The sequence below is a fragment of the Chrysochloris asiatica genome, unplaced genomic scaffold (assembly GCF_000296735.1).
Source record: "Chrysochloris asiatica unplaced genomic scaffold, ChrAsi1.0 scaffold00133, whole genome shotgun sequence".
NCBI classification, from domain to species: domain Eukaryota; kingdom Metazoa; phylum Chordata; class Mammalia; order Afrosoricida; family Chrysochloridae; genus Chrysochloris; species Chrysochloris asiatica.
Genome location: NW_006408651.1, coordinates 6,155,955 through 6,168,564, shown reverse-complemented (window position 1 = coordinate 6,168,564; position 12,610 = coordinate 6,155,955). Strand labels below are relative to the sequence as shown.

Sequence of the window (12,610 nt, the reverse complement as noted above, 5' to 3'; positions counted from 1 at the left end):
GGGTGGTATAAATGATTAAGATCTAAATTATTAATTAAAAGGTTAATTGTTCAAACCAGTCCAGAGATGCCTCAGAAGAAAGACTTGGCAACCAACTTACAAACTGCCACAGCCTTGAAAGCCGTACAGAGCACAGTTCTATTCTGAAGCACTGGGCTCACCACGAGTTGCAACTGAATTGATCTGGGTTGTTCCCTTCCCTTCTCAGTGATAACTTTCTCCTCAGTGGTAAGATCTGGCATTTCGACCTGAGCTGGGGACAAAATAGCGCAGCTGGCAAGAGGATATGTATTTCATAAAGAAGCTCGTCCCTTAACCTTAGACCACAGTCTCTTCTATGTCAAATGGTTGCAAAAGCAGTTTGCGGGCAATGACTGACCTCCTCCAGCTTCACAGGGGGAAGGAGAGTCAATCTCCACAACAGAGCAAGGCTGATTCCCATAAGGCAGAGCTCAGACATGCCTCCACCCTCCAATGTTATTTATCCTATTCTGACACTAACCATCCTTCCCATGGGGCACTCTATTTCTCTGTTCAAATAATTCAGCAGAGATAGGTTGCAATGGTGACACAAAACTCACAGACAATTCTCAGGATTATGGGGTTTATCAGTGAAGTTGACAGGGTACAATACAGGATCAGAAACAACTCTGGATATAGTAGTTCTCTGATCAGAAACACATCTTCTCAGTCATACTACAATCATGGCTCTCTCTGGTCTTTGACCTCTCAGCCGTACAGCCTCTTGTCCCCTGCCCTGCCCTAGCAAATATTTCAAGCTCCTTTAGCCAGCCTCCTATCCAAAAGCATGCAGCTTTACTTGTTAGGTGGGCCAGGAAGCCCACTGCGCTGTCTCTCCATGGCACTGCCTCTGCTGCCACCTGTGCCACCACCACTTCTCCGTGCAGGGACCTCATGGTCCAAAGGACAAGCTCTGCTCATGGCTATCCCTTCTTAGTGGTCTTGAGATCCTCTGTTCCTACTTCTAAGATGGCTCCTTTTTACCAATCTCCACTTTTGCGCGCCAATACCCTACTTGCTTGGCCCTACCCAATAATTTAATGGGAGATACAAAGACCATGTCGAAAAGCCATAATTTGCTCTTTGCCTCGGCTTCAGATCAGGCAGCAGCGCGGTTTTTTTCGCTCAGCCATGGCCAAGATCAAGGCACGGGACCTTTGCGCAAAGAAGGAGGAGGGGTTACTGAAACAGCTGGAGGACCTGAAGGTGGAGTTGTCCCAGCTGCGTGTCGCCAAAGTGACTGGCGGTGCGGCGTCCAAGCTCTCTAAAATCCGAGTTTTCCGCAAATCCATTGACCGGGTTCTAACTGTCATCAACCAGGCTGAGAAGGCGAACCTCAGAAGTTCTACAAGGGCAAGAATTACAAACCCCTGGATCTGCATCCCAGGAAAGTGTGTGCCGTACGCGGCATACTCAACAAGCGCGAGGAGAACCTGAAGATCAAGAAGCAGCAGCGGAAGGAGCGGCTGTACACACTGCGTAAGAAGGCCTGAGAATCTTGTATCAATAAACACAAACTGGCTAACCCGTAAAAAAAAAAAAAAAAAGCTATTGAATTGTGATGTTCCCCCCCCCCCGCCAAAAAAAAAAAAAATTCAAATCCTCATCCTTGATACCAATGAATGTCTCATTTAGAAGTAGGGTCATTGTAGACCTAATTAGTTAACATGAGGAACAGAGAGACACAGAGGGAAGCTGGTCATGTAAAGATGAAGACAGTGATGCCAATTTCTGACATACAAGACCATTTTATTAAAAAAAAAAAAAAAAATTACACTGCAAATATTGCTACCACACAAAGAACTCTCCGTTTAATAAATGTAATTTATATGAGAGTAATAAATAATCTAACAGTAGGTTGTATAACAGATACAATGACAATAAATTTATTGACAGAAGTTCAGTGTGTTGAAATGTAGCTTTATTTGTCATATTGTGGTTGCATTGCAACCATTGGTTGGCTGTAGATACAGCAAGAATTACTAAAATAATTGTATATATTCAGAAATCAACTGAATATATGGAATTTACAATGCAGTGTGTTGTGTATTTTATTTTTCTCTCTGAGTGTGTACTACACATCCTCTGTATCAATACAATTTATAATAAACTTGTAATTTTACTTTTTTTTTTTTCAGAGAGGCAGTCACTTAACATTACCAACATACCACTGCCCAAAGGTCTAAATTGAGTCATCTGTTCATCTTCCCAAGTATAAAATGCAAGAAAAATAGAAGGGAGAAAGGAAAAGATGGAAGGGGAATGAAGGAAGAAAGTCCAGACCTAGCTGTCTTTAGTTGGTGTGTGAGGGAAGAAGGTGGCAATGAGAGAGCATTTGCACTTTTGAAGCTCATAATGAAAAGGCCCATATCGTTACTATGGGCTAGTTACTGCTGACACCAGTGGATGTCCCTTCTCACACAAAAAGAGAAATGAATACCTTCTCTGGGGCTAGCATTGCTTACAGGAACTGAAAGTCCTATTTATGGTCTCCCGCATCATTGTTGTTAGTTGCCATCGAGTCAACTCATGGCAATCTTATGTGCAACAGAAGGAAACATTGTCTATTCTCTTCCCATCTTCATGGGAAGATAACTATTGTGTCAACCCATCTCACTGAGGGTTTCTCTTGTTCATTGACATCCACTTTACCAAACAGCATTATTGTTATTAAGTTGCTTCCAACCCGTGTTGTTGTTGTTGTTGTTAAGTGCCGTCGAGTCGGTTCCGACCCATAGCGACCCTGTACAGGGTTTCCGAGGGTGTAAATCCTTACGGGAGTAGAAAGCCTCATCTTTCTCCCGCGGAGCAGCTGGTAGTTTCGAACTGCTGACCTTAAGTAGCAACCCTGTATAGGGTTTCAGAGGAACAGCTGGTGAGTTTGAGCTGCTGATCTTGCAGTTCAAACCGACCTTGTGGTACAGCGCTTATCCTACAGCGCCACACCAGGACTCCATTACCCAAGGCTAATGCCAAAGATTCAAAAGGCCAGCTTCCAGTGTAATTCTGCCCTGCCCTGAACTTCACTATAGAATGATAGATTCTTTATGTAATCAGTAAGCCCTGCTTCATCAACTTTTATACCAAATGAGACCACATTCCTTCTTCCGTTGATTTATACAAAGCAAAGGAATCTGAGCCCCTACTCCCTCTACCTGCAGCATGTATTTCCTCTCTCCAAGGGGTCCTCTCTCCTGGGATAACTCCAAGGAGAAGATCCGAGGACACTTAACTTGTTTCTAAGGGACAATCCCAACTGGAATCCCCTCAAGGAAAAGAAACTAGAAACTTGCTCAGGCCATCTAGGAGCTACTATTTCTGTTGTCACTGACACAGTGAAACAGAGATGATGTGGGAGCTGCCACCTGTCTTCATCACCTGCCATCTGATCTGCACTGATCTGAACACCTGGCCAAGGTGCAGCCCATGGCTCAGAGCCTCCATGGTATTGCTGGTTTAACCTCCAATCCATGGTTCCAGCCATCCCTCAGAAACACAATGTCCCCAGACATGGGCTTTCTTTTTTTCAGTGCTTACACTTTACCTCTAGCTTCCCAAAGTGGGTCACTAACCTTGTCACATACTTTGCTTGGAACATCCCCCTTCCCTCAACTCATATCCCAGCCTCAGATAAAAGAAACTCCCTTTTTCTTTCAGGTCCAAAGCCAGTTCCTATCTTGGAGGACAAAAAATTAAAAACCTGTTGCCGTCATAAAACCTATACAAACAGGAAATATTATAGCATCCCATATTCAGTATCCAATTTTAGAATGGGGAAACTCATCTGCCTAGGCTCACTATAGGTTAGGTCAGTCTACCAACTCCATGAAGCTGCGTAGTCTAGGCCCTGACATGAGATATCAGGGAACCAGCAGGCCTGAAATCGCCTCATAAAACTGTCATGTTTAATGGGCACCTTCAGGGCTACCACATGTTATACAAAGGGTTCCATCTAATTTCACAAGGTTATGTGGCAAAAATTAGAGAATAAGCTTTATTAGGGGGAAGGAGAAACTCACAAGGCTGTGCTTAGCAAGAAAGAAGCATGTGATGCCCTCCTCCCCAACACACATCATGGAATGCAGAGAAGGGTCTGGGGGCTCCCTACCCCAGGTGGTCTCCCTACCCCTTGTAGAACGTATGAGTACATGAAAATGTGGTTACACAGACAGTGTGGAGTTGGAGCGCCAGTAGTTTACAGGAGTTGTAAGGAAAATCTCATTGTGCTGTCCCCGGGCACTCTGGGCCACTTGGGGGTTGTGAGATCCAGAGGATATTATAATCCCCAGCTAAGGAGGAGAAGCTATCCTTCTCAACTGGAAGCAGAAGTTAGGATGAGCCTCTCCAGCTGAAAAAAGGGAAGTCCATCTTACCTCTATCCAACTCACTTTCCAGCAACACTTGGTGAACACTGTGCATCATTCTAGACTATCCTACTCCATGCTTTTCAAATCTGAAGTGAAGAATATTATAGGCATGAACTGTTAAGGGCTCACTCTTTATCCAGGTAAAACAGATAGGCTTCAATCCAGTAAGATTTGAGAGGTACTCCAAAGTTCATCCGCTGGCTTGTCCCAGCCTGTATCATGAAATTCACAGTTAGAATGTCCTTCCTTTGGATAAGCAAGATCTCCCATAGCTTTCCATTGCCTCTGATATCACTAATTAGCACCTTAGCCCACATTTGTTTATAAATAACTAGATGTGACCTTGAAAAACACTGAACTTCTCCCAAGGAAATAAGACTTAATATGAAGTTCTGATGTAGAGAGGGGGCTGAGAAAAATCTAAAGTTTGGACATTCCTTGGCAGAGCAGGTGATAAAATGGAGAATCTCATACTGGGCTAGGGTGCGTGCACTGAGGGAAGTGCTGGGGAGGCAGAGGGCTTTGAAAACAGAAATTGAATGGGCTGGAGGTTACTTGACCTCTTCACAATCTTATACTGGGCCAACCAGTGCAGATACTGGTACTGAGATTGTACATTAGACCACACCCTCAAAGGTATTTTTAACTAGATATTTTCACAGGTATGTAGATACTAACTGAAAAATAACTGGGTTAGAAGAATTCATGAGTCTTTACATTGTTCACAGTCAGTTCTAATTTGTAGCAGCCAATCCAAAATGTATCCCTTCCCTGCCTCTTACCACTTTCATTGCCCTCAAATATCTCTTATCATGATGGTAACAACTCCAATCCTTGAGAAGATAAAATCTTTACTTAATGATTGTTGGCATTAGGTGTCGTTGAATTAATCATAACAACTCTATGCAAAACAGAACAATACACTGCCCAGTCCTGCACCATCCTCATAATTGTTATGTCTAAGCCCATTGTTGCAGTCGCTATGTCAGTCCGCCTCATTGGGAGTCTTCCTATTTTTTGTTGTCCTGCCTTTTACCAAACATGATGTCCTTCTCCAGGGACTGATCCCTCCTGATAACACATCCAAAGACAAAGAGATGAAGTCTTGCCATTCTCACTTCTAAGGAGCATTCTGGATGTACTTCTTCCAAGACTGATTTATTTGTTCTTTTGGCAGTACATGAGACTTTCAATATTCTTCATCAACACTGTAATTCAAATGCATTGGTTCTTCTATAGTCTTCCTTATTCATTGCCCAACTTTCACAGGCATGTGAGGCAATTGAAGATACTATCACTTGGATCAGACTCACCTTAGTCAGCACACTAACACCTTTGCTCTTGAACACTTTAAAGAGGTCTTTTGCAGCAGATTTACTTAATGCAGTACATTGTTTGATTTCTTGACTGTTACTACCATGAATGTTGATTGTGGATTCAAGCAAAATGAAGTCTTTGACAACTTCAACCTTTTCTCTGTTTATCATGGTGTTTGACTGGTTCAGTTATGAGGATTTTTGTTTTCTTTACACTGAGGTACAATACATACTGAACGCTGTAGTCTTCGAGTTTCATCAGTAAGTATTTTAAGTCCTCTTCGCTTTCAGCAAGCAAGGTGTGTCATCTACATATTTCAGGTTGTTAATGAGTCTTCCTCCAATTCTGATGACACATTCTTCTCATATAACCAAATGTCTTGGATTATTTGTTTGGCATACAGATTCAGTAAGTATGGTGAAGGGATACAACCCTGACACACACCTTTCTTGATTTTAAAGCATTCAGTATTCCTTTGTTCTGTTCAAATAACTGGTCTATGTACAAGTTTATCATGAGCACAATTAAGTGTTTTGGAATTATTTATTGTGATCTAAACAGTCAAATACCTTTGTATAGTGAATAAAAGTAAACATCTTTTTGGTCTTCTCTGCTTTTAGCCAAGATCCATCTGACATCTGTAATGATATCCCTCTTTCTACATCCTCTTCTGAATCTGGCTTAAATTTTCTGACAGCATCCCGCTGATGGACTGCTAGAATTGTTTTTGAATTATCTTCATTAAAATTTTACTTGCATATGATATTAATGATATTGTTCAATGATTTTCGCATTCCATTGGGTCACCTCTCTTTGGAATGGGCACAAATGCAGATCTTTTCCAGTCAGTTGGCCAGGTCCCTGTCTTCAGAATTTCTTGGCAAAGATGAGTGAACATTCCACTGCAATAACAGTGTATCACAGGATTTCCATTTGTATTTCATCCTTGTTTTTGTCAATGCTTTCCGTGCAGCTTGAACATCTTTCTTCAACATATACTATTTCTTGAAATGGTTGAGGACCAACATATCTCTTAGGTGACTGTGTATTCCTTTCAGTTTCTGTTGATGCTTCCTTTGCCATTCAATATTTTGCCCATAGAATCCTTCAAAATTGCAATCCTTCAAATTTGAGGCTTGAATTTTTTAATTCTTTCAGCTTAAGAAATACTGAACATGAGCTTCCCTTTTGGTTTTCTAACTCCAGGTCTTTGCACATTTCATTGTAATTTCTTTTCTCAAGTTGCCCTGTTCCACTCTTTTGCAGCCTCATTTCTTCCAGTTCCTTTAGCTTCTTTATGCTCAAGAACAAGTTGCAGTTTTCTTTTGACATTCATTTTGGTCTTTTCTTTCTTTCCTATCTTTTTAATGACCTTTTGCTTTCTTCATGCATGATGTTCTTGGTGTCATCCCACACCCCTTCAGGCCTTCAGTCACTGGTATCTAATTCATCAAGTCTGTTCTTGAGATAATCTCTAAATTCAGGTGGGATCTAGTCAAAGTCCTAGTGTGGCACTGTGGGTTAATGTGCTGGACTGTAAAGTCAGTTTGAATGGCAAGGCCAGTGGTTCAAGTTCACCAGCTGCTCCTCAGAAACCCTATACAGGGTCACTATGGGTCAGAACAGACTTGACAGCACTTAACAACAACAACAATATCGTCAGGTTCATAGTTCACTCCTATGGACTTGTTTTCATTTTCTTCAGCTTCAACTTGGACTTGCATTTGATGGCCAGAGCAATTGATGGTCTGTTCCACAGTCAGCACCTGGCCTTGTTTGGGCTGCTTCAGCTTCTCCATCCTCTCTTCCCACAGATGTAATCTATGTGACTCCTGTATATTCCATCTGGTGAGGCCATATATAGAATCATCGCTTTTGCGCTGAAAAAGACATTTGTAACGAAGACGTCATTGGTCTCATAAAATCCAATCATATGAACTCCAGCATCATTTCTATCACCAAGACAATAGCTTTCAACTACTGATCCTTTCTCTTTGTTTCCCACTTTTGAACTCCAATCACCAGTAATTATCAATGCATCTTTATTGCAATTTAATGAATTTTGACTGGCTATGTGCTGTCAGTTGTTTCTGACTCATTTGTTGTTGTTGTTGTTAAGTGCCATCAAGTCGTAGTGACCCCGTATAGGATTTCTGAGTCTGTAAATCTTGGTAGGAGCAGAAAACCTTATCTGTCTCCTGCAGAGTACCTGGTGAACTCATACTGCTGACCTTGAGGATAAAGGCTCAACGTGTAATCTACTATGCCATCAAACTCCTTTTTTTTTTTTTTTTTAGACAGGAAGTTGAATTTATTAGAGGGCACAGGTCAGGCAGGGCAGTTCTAGCAAGGCCTTCATGAATGCAGGGTCTGTCACTTGTCCAAGGGACCACAATTAGAGATGTGATTGACTCCACAGCCATCTTGGATGAGGCACTTCTCAGCCACCACATCTTCAAATTCATCAACACTGAACTTGGTGAAGCCCTAGTTCTTGGAGATGTGGATCTTCTGGCACCCAGGGAACTTGAACTTGGCCCTGCATCCCATGCTCCTTGTTTTGAAGCTTGGTGCAGATGGACATGATGACTTGGCCAATGTGGACCCTAGCCACAGTGCCCTGGGCTTTCCAAAGGTCCCTCACACCCCGTCTGGAGTCTGTCAGCCCCAGCACAGGACAACACCTTGTTGATGCAGATGACATGGAACAGATGCAGCCACACTTGGATATAAAAGCCATCTTTGCCACTACTTTTCACCATGTACTTGTTGGCACAAATACAGGCAACCTCCAGGGCTTCTGAGAATAGCTGCTCATATTCATCTTACACCACGTGGCCACAGAGTGAGAACTCATCTACTTTGGCCTTCTTCCAACCCAGGTCAAAGATACGAATCTTGGTATCAGGGTTGTCTCGACAGATGTGGGACTTGGGATAGGGCTTGTTCCTACAATACTGGGGTAACACTGGATGGGGTAGCAGCCCATGGTGACATCAGGATCTTTGTGGTACATGGGAGGAAAAGAGCCATCAGGGCTCCTTTTAACTTAGTGAATGTTGTTATTGCCATACCAGCTAAGATATACCACCTCAGAAACCCCATGGAGAATAGATATGATGGATATGATGAGGAAAAGCAGTACTCAGTCCCCAAATCAGTGAATAGAACTAACAAATACTCTTACTGTTTTGTCTTCTCAAGACCACGTATACTCCCTCATATCCTTCTAACTAAATAATATGACTGCATGTTTTTCAAATGTGCATCTCAATCTCTTCTCATGTGTTTACGATGACCACCTTGGTTTTCAAACTATGTGAATATCTTTTCAAAGGGACTACCTGATAATACTTCTTAATACTCTGGCTCATTTAAAAATGTATATTTGTTCTATTTACACAACAATTTTTTTTAAAAAACTATTATCTACATCACTTGTCAATGCTGTGGTCAGATCTCTGTTGGCTTGTAATATAACGGGTTCACTCTCTGGAATGGCCCTGAAAAGGCTGGAGGCTCTGGAGAAAGCTGGATTGTACTTGTTTAAAATTCCCTGAAGCTGATGTGAGAGTACCCGCCTGGTCTTCACTCCTTTCATTTCTTCCCACATGCATATCATTTAGGAAATGGCAAAGTCATGTATTTTTTAATGGAGAAAGGAATGACTCACAAAGTTACACCTAGGGCAGAGTTAGCTTTTAAGAATGACTATAAATAAGCCAGGATGAGCGGTGTGGGGCTGCACTTGATCCAGCGAGGTGACTCTAATCTTCCACCGTGCTAGGCCTGACCTTGGTCCTGCTTGTCCCGTGTCATCCTAATGAGGTTTAGACCTGCTTGATTGAACTTGTTTCATTCAGAGAGCTCTGTGATGGCTTCCAGGCAACTCAAGTCAGCTCTCTCCACCCAGTTCTTAGTGAGAAGCTGCAACCCTCCCTCTCAAAATCTGTTGTCGTTGTTAGGCGCCATCGAGTCAGTACTGACCCATAGTGACCTTATGCACAGCATAACGAAACACTGTCCCTTCCTGGGCCAGCCTCACTACTGTTGCCACGCTTGAGTCCATCGATGCTACCACTTGGCCAATCCATCTAGGCCTAACTAAAGTAAAAGATAAGGATCCCTGTTGGTGCAGTGGTTAAGTACTTGCCTGCTAACCACTGTGCTTTGAATTACTTTGTCGGTAGTTCGTATCTACCAGCTGCTTCACAGGAGTAAGATGTGGCAGTATGCTTTGGTCAAGATTTACATCCTTAAAAACCTTGTGGGCAGTTCTAACCTGTCCTATGGAATATCTGAGTCAGAATCCACTCAACAGAAATGGGTTAAGTCAAAGATAGAGGCAATGTGATTCAGTGGTGTGTCACTGTAGTATAAGCACTAAGCCACAAGGTCAGTTTAAACTACAAAGTTAGCGGTTCAAACTCACCAGCTGCTCCTTGGAAACCCTACACAGGGTCGCTATGAGTCAGAACCAACTCAAAGGCATTTAACAACAACAACATGAGGGAGACCTGGGTTCAATTCTCGTGCAGCCACCACCCTGCTCTCAGTAGAGACTTAAGTGTTGTCATGATTCTGATCAGGTTTCAGCGAAGCTTCCAAACTAAGACAGACTAGGATGAAAAGCCTGGCATCTATTCCTGAAAACCAATGAAAACTCTAGATCACAAGAGTCTGACCCACACCCACCATTGGGATGGCATAGGGAGCATTTTGTACAGTTGTGCATGGGGAAGCCATGAGTTGGGCCAACTCGATAGCAGTTAACAACAAACCAAAGGTACAGCCAAGTGTTCTAAGAAAATTATATTCTTAAATTGTGTCCTCTGCCTTTGTGCATCCTTTGGAAAATAAATTAAACCTCCTTCACTTCCGTGTTTTGTGAACAATTGAAAAGAATAACAATTTGCCAAGTTAGGACTGTTGTAAGGAGCTCTGGTAGAATAGTGGTTACGAGTTGGGCTGCTAACTTCAAGGTCAGCAGTTCAAAACTACCAGCCATTCTGCAGGAGAAAGATGAGGCATTCTGCTCCCATAAAGATTTACAGCCTCAGAAACACTATGCAGGATCACTATGATTTGGAAGTGACTCCACGGTACACCACCACCACCACCGCTAGAACTGTTGTAGGAAATCCAAAATATGTGTCCACTGTGCGGTTTCTCCTGTTTCCCAGGTCATTGGTCTGATATGTTGGCATCACAGATTCTTTCGCTTTACAATCTTATGAGAGCAGACAGCACCTTTCACCTGCCTCCCAGACTCTCCGAAGCTGTCTCCTTTGAGAAGCTGTTGCACAATTTATGTTTCAGTTAAGTGGAAATCTTTTTCCTTAATGTCCTCAATTCTGTCTTCGCAGGTCTTAGCTCTAAAAGTGGATGCCTCACTACATTATAAAGGAAATGATCCAGTTTAGATAGAGCACCCGAAGTCTGAGTTAAATTTTGGAACATAAAGTAGCCAAGATTTCCATAGGGTAGGAGGACTCAGCTAACAAGGAGGAACCAAAAAACATGATAAAATTATGACTCTAGGTGGCTCATTCATTGTTTGCAGATGGCCAGGTAGCTAAATTTGTGGCAGATGTCTCTGGAAGTCTTTCTGGGAATTGCTATAATCCCTAGGTAAAGGAATTGTACAGACCAAGAGACTGTTTCCTTGACGCACTGGATCCAAGGGGAGGTAAGGGAGGAAGAGAGCAGGGAAGGGATTGTCTGTCCTGTGGGGCTAGATTTGGGCTTTTAATGTGTTGAAGTTATTTCTCAACAGAAGCTCCTCTTTACTCAGCCTGATGGAAAAACTGACTTAACATCTGTGGGCAGTAGTCACAGGAGTCACAAATGTAAGGAATATCCTTTTAGAGCCGTGAGAAACGTTGATACCGACAAACACTCAAGTAATCCAATTTGTACTCATTTTAGTGAGAGTGAGGTTTTCTTTATTCAACTTTGAGCCAAACCCAGTAGACACAGGCCGATGTGCTACATGACCTGCCCAAAATTTTATTCCCCTGTCTTGAAAAAGCTCCTCCTTCCGTTCCCATGTTACTGAGAACTATGGAATCTTACAACCTACCCCAAACGTCCCATTTTCTCTCCCCCACCTCCCAGTTCCACAAGATAGCCCAAATGGGTCCATGGTCTTAATGACTTATTTAAAGTTCCTAATCCTAGAACAGATTTCTTTCCCCACTTTCCCCAATTCATCCTGCTTACATATCCCTGGGTATGAATCAACAACCTATGTCTGATCTAGTGATCTCATGTGCCCTTTATTCCTAAAGATGGACCATCTTGAGAATTTCTCACAGAACTAAACTCACCCTTCGCAAAGTAATAAAGAGGATCCTCCTCTCCTAGGGGAGAACCCAACAGCAAAAGCTACACACAAACCCAAACCAAACCAGTTGCTGTTCAATCAGCTCTGACTCATAGCAACCCTGTGTGGATCAGAGTAGAACTGTCTTCACAGGGTTTTCAATGACTAACTTTTCCAATGTGGATCACTAAAGAGGCTTGCAAAGAGAGAATGGGCTGACTCATAGTGACCCTGTACAGGGTTTCTGAGGCTGTAAATCTTTATGGGAGCAGAAAGCCTCATCTTTCTCCCGCGAAACAGGAGTAGTTTCGAACTGATGACCCTGAGATTAGCAGAGGCCTGATTCATAACCACTACGCTACCATAGCTCTTTTCATATGTGTGTATAAGTATATATATATAGTTGTGTGTGTGTTGTTGTTAGGTGCTGTCGAGTTAGTTTTGATTCATAGAGACCCTACATAGGGATTCCATTCCAAAGCTGTTAACCTTTGCAGGAGCAGACAGCTTCAACTTTCTTCCTTGGAGGGGCTGGTGGCTCAAACCTTTGTCCACGTGGTTCACAGTCCAGTATATATAT

General features: G+C 42.6%; 2 pseudogenes; one reads left to right on the top strand and one right to left on the bottom strand.

Annotated features, from left to right (window-relative positions):
- Positions 1–1,152: 1,152 nt before the first annotated feature.
- Positions 1,153–1,553, top strand: LOC102840494 (annotated as a pseudogene).
- Positions 1,554–4,513: 2,960 nt separating this feature from the next.
- On the bottom strand, positions 4,514–8,694 carry LOC102840125 (annotated as a pseudogene).
- Positions 8,695–12,610: the final 3,916 nt, after the last annotated feature.